This window comes from Olea europaea, unplaced genomic scaffold (assembly GCF_002742605.1).
Source record: "Olea europaea var. sylvestris unplaced genomic scaffold, O_europaea_v1 scaffold4768, whole genome shotgun sequence".
NCBI classification, from domain to species: Eukaryota; Viridiplantae; Streptophyta; class Magnoliopsida; order Lamiales; family Oleaceae; genus Olea; species Olea europaea.
The window spans coordinates 55,252-59,499 of NW_019263081.1; the positions used below are offsets into that span (position 1 = coordinate 55,252).

The 4,248-nt window shown below is 30.1% G+C and overlaps 1 long non-coding RNA gene across 1 annotated transcript; it reads left to right on the forward strand.

The window, feature by feature from the left end:
* The first annotated feature begins 274 nt into the window (after window positions 1–274).
* On the forward strand, window positions 275–860 carry LOC111388247. Its single transcript, XR_002701536.1, has 2 exons — window positions 275–370; window positions 462–860. It is a non-coding gene; the product is annotated as an uncharacterized LOC111388247 (long non-coding RNA).
* The last annotated feature ends 3,388 nt before the right edge of the window (window positions 861–4,248 follow it).

Sequence of the window (4,248 nt, forward strand, 5' to 3'; positions counted from 1 at the left end):
CATATTTTACATGCAGAAATTAGATGCTTATGTAAAGCAAGTTTTCTTTGTAACTTTATATCATCTACATCATACAGTCCTTCTCCCTTTGGGTGATAATCAAGCTGTATTATGAATCACCATTATGTCAAAATCTTGTTTGAGGTGTCTAAACTTGGATGACTTTTTCTCTTCTTTCGTCTTGGGGAGGTGGAGATGGAGAGTCCCTTAACTTTTTTTTGGACGTATGATTCGAATCAATATGGTGATTATATATATATAATTTTTTTTAATTTTATTTATTTATTTATTTATTTTTCCCTTTGCAGGCTGAGAGTGCTATTGCGGCTCTTAACTGCAGTGGTGCAGTCTTAGGATCACTGCCGATAAGGTTGATTTCCGCTGTTTATTACTGGATCCATTCACTATATGCTTCTTTTATCGTAAAGTGCCTAATCTCTTGATCATTTGCATTTTTGCAGGGTAAGCCCGTCGAAGACCCCTGTTCGACCACGATCACCTTGCCAATCCATGCACTGAACTGCTTGTGGAGTTTCTCTTGAACTGGTCTTCTGATCAAGCACTCTCCTTGAGTACGTACATAAATAGATACCAGTACTTTGTGGTATTTATGTTTTTATTTTCTCCGTTGCATCTCAGCTGGGACGGTTTCATCTGCAAGGGATAATTATGGTCGCCTTTTTAGCTTGTAGAGTAGGATCCTTTTTGAGGCTTAAACTTGGTTATGCAATTATGTTGAGTACTGGAAAGGCAGTGCCTCGAAGTAATATACTGTTCCTTGCTTCCAACTTCTTAAGTTAAAAATTTAGTTGCAAATTTCTGTCTTTTCTATGCCAAGTCATTTGTTATGAATGTCTCTATTTTCTTCTTTTTACCGGGTTTATGTTGCTGGGGGCATGGTTGATTTATTGAGTATTGAGAAATGATTTTGTGACGATGGATTGATTTTCTGCACATCCTTTTTTTCTCTGATATGGCGGTCCAAGGTTGATACATATGGCATACGTATTGGAGTTGACTGATCTACCGGTTTTTTTTTTAGTATAATCTGTTTGTAAACTTCGGAGTTGAAATTTTTGATGTTTACTGGTGGGCTGTTTAGTAAAAGTATGTTTATTTGACTCAGGTTTTTAGGGTAGATAGCCTTTTTTAACTTGAAAACATCGTATGCTAATGCAACAGAAGTCCCGAAAATCACAAACTACTGAAAGTAATGTGGCATAACAATGGCTATAATTATACTTTTCTTGCTCTGTTGAACAAGATTAATTATTTTGAGAGTGAACCATCTGGCATCTTAGACAAACTCGGTCATCGCAACTCCCTGTTATAGAACTTTTTTGGTCCAGACGGGGCCAGCCTCCAATTGAGGATTCTTATTTGTATATAAAAAATATACGTAATGGATTACATAATATAATGTGGAGGGAAAAGATTTAATGAAAAAGTTGATTGTATTTTAAACTGACAAATGGTAAAGTGCTATATGATATTATGTGATCCATTATGTAAATCTTTATGTACGTGTAGCCAGATAGGAGCGGACTTAGACAGTTTGAACTGTGGGGTCAAAAATGAATTTTTTTTTCGAACAACGTATTATTAATGAAAATAAGATCATATGTTACTACAATAGGATTTGGATTTGAACTTTTTGGGCATTGGGATAGAGAAATTAATTGGGTTGGTTCACTACTTTGGCAGAAAATTACATTTTAAGCAAGTAAAAAAAAAGGGAAAATCCAAAAATATGTGAGGTCATTTGACCCCACATAACCCCATGTGAGTCCGCCCCTGTAGCCAAATCTTTCAATTGACTACCATCTCGGCTAGGTCATTGGAGGTGGGCAGGCCCAACGGTTTAAGAATTATGCGCTCTTGTACATAATGAAATTATATAATAGCTTACATACAAATGAAGTGTTAAAAAGATAGTGAAAAATCTTTATTTAATTTTATTTATTTTTTTAAAAGAAATTTTGACCCAATCATAACTCACTACATTTTATATATATATATATATATAGCACAAATGAAGGTTCAAGATTCCGTCACGGTGTAATTTGTTCTTTTCCTATACATTTCACCTTCCAATTTCCTGTCTCCATTATTTATATATCTGTAGATAACCCAATTTTTTATGCTCACGTATGTATTTTGTAAATTGGTTGATTTTCTATTTGTGTAGAAAGTATATTCAATTGCTGAGCTAAAATCGTGTTTATTTATTTATTATTATTATTATTTTTAATGTAATTGTTGATTTAGTGACACAATTAAGAGCCTGTTTAGAAGAAATTTTCAGCCACACATTAATGGATCAATAATTTTTTGTCCAAAAATCATTTTCACTCGAAAAATTCTCTCTTTAAACAAGTCTAAAAAATAATTCTCACTTTAAATAAGTCTAATAAATCGTTTAAGGGAGAATCAAGATAAAGTTCTCACTTTTGATTATTAGATTATAACAGGGTGAGAGAGTAGGAATGTTGAATAGCACGTACTAAATGAACAAATTATAGTCCTGTTTGGCCTCCATTTTGTAGGAAAAAAAAATGGGTGGAATAGTTTTTTTTTTTTTTTTGAAAAATGAGTGGTGGAAAAAAAAAAAGTTTTTTACTTACGTGTAATATTATTTTATGAAAAATTGTGTGGTGAAAATAAGAGATAGAAAAATGAAATGTAATAGAATGAAAATTAATGAGGACCAAACCAGTATTACATTTATGGCTGTACACTTCCAATAAGACTCTTGCAATTTGTTCCTTTTTTTTTCTTTGTTTCTTCTATTCTTGACAGTATAAGAAATTCTAAAAAGATGCTTATATTCACAGCAATGTATCAAGAATAATGTAATGTAGCGTCTTGGTACTAGCGTTAGTCTGTGTTAAATTCACTAATGGTCACCTAATGTTATACTTAGTGTCATCGTGGTTACTCAATTTGATTTTGTTTCATTATGGCCTTCTAACTTTATATTTAGTATCACCATGATCATCCAATTTGATTTTATTTCGTTGTAGTCACCCAATTTCGTTCAACGTTTCACTATGATCACCCAACTTCTTTTTACCATTTTCACTAATTTTAAAAAGAGTAAAATTGTAACTTTGCATTATATATAAAATAAATTAAAAAAGCAAAAATAATTTATTATTTAAAAAAGTTCTTATTTTTTTTAAGTAATGTTTTATTAAATTAAGTTTCTATTTTATTTTAAAAACTTTTTTAAATAGGTTTTTATTTTATTTTATTTTTCAAAGTAACCTTTTTTAAAAATAACTTTTTATTTCATTTTATTTTTCTAAGAAACATTTTCTTAAAATAAATTTTTATTTTACTTTTAAATTTTTTTCTTATAATATAAGTTTTTATTTTATTTTTAAAACGTTTTTTCTAAAATAGTTTTTATTTTATTTTTTAAAATTCATTTTATATATAATGCAAAGTTACCGTTTTATCTCTTTTAAAATTAGTGAAAATGATAAAAAGGAATTTGGTGTCTATAGTGAAATGCTATATGAAATTGGGTAGTCATGGTAAAACGTTTTATGAAATTGGATGCCCATGATACAATAAAATCAAATTAGATGACCATGATGACACTAAATACAAAATTGAGTGGCCATTAATGGATTTAACAAGTTTTTAAATAATAGACCATTTTAAATGAGATTCATCATTGCTAAGCCCATGTTTGATTTTCATTATTCCAAGAATCATTTTTTCTAAAATTTATTTTTAACTTAACATTTTTACAATAAAATATTTTAACTGAAATTTCAATTTTTTAACCACACATTTTCCAAAATATCACTATTACGAAACTCAGTTTGAGGAAACTCAAATGTTCATTTTCGTATGTGTTAGCATCCAAATTATTTTATTATCCCTAAAAGATATCTCGCACGTGTTTCAAAAAAAAAAATATTATTGATGTTTTTCTTTGTTCATCGTAGTAGGTTGTTTAGTTTCTTTTGAATAAATTTTCACTTTTGTTGAGAGTTCATATTTTTCGCGCCTATACGTTTTCGCTTTTTTAACCTTTTCAATGAAACGACAGGATATCTCCATATACATCAGTTTTTATTTATTTATATTTTTTTTGGTACCAAAATAAATATTATTCTTGAAAAGGACCTTGGAGTTATGCTCACAACATATAGACTAGGCTGAGTTGCATTACTTGGCAGCAGTAGGGGCGGAGCCATATACAGTTGAGTGTAGGCATTGGCCTGCGCTCAACTT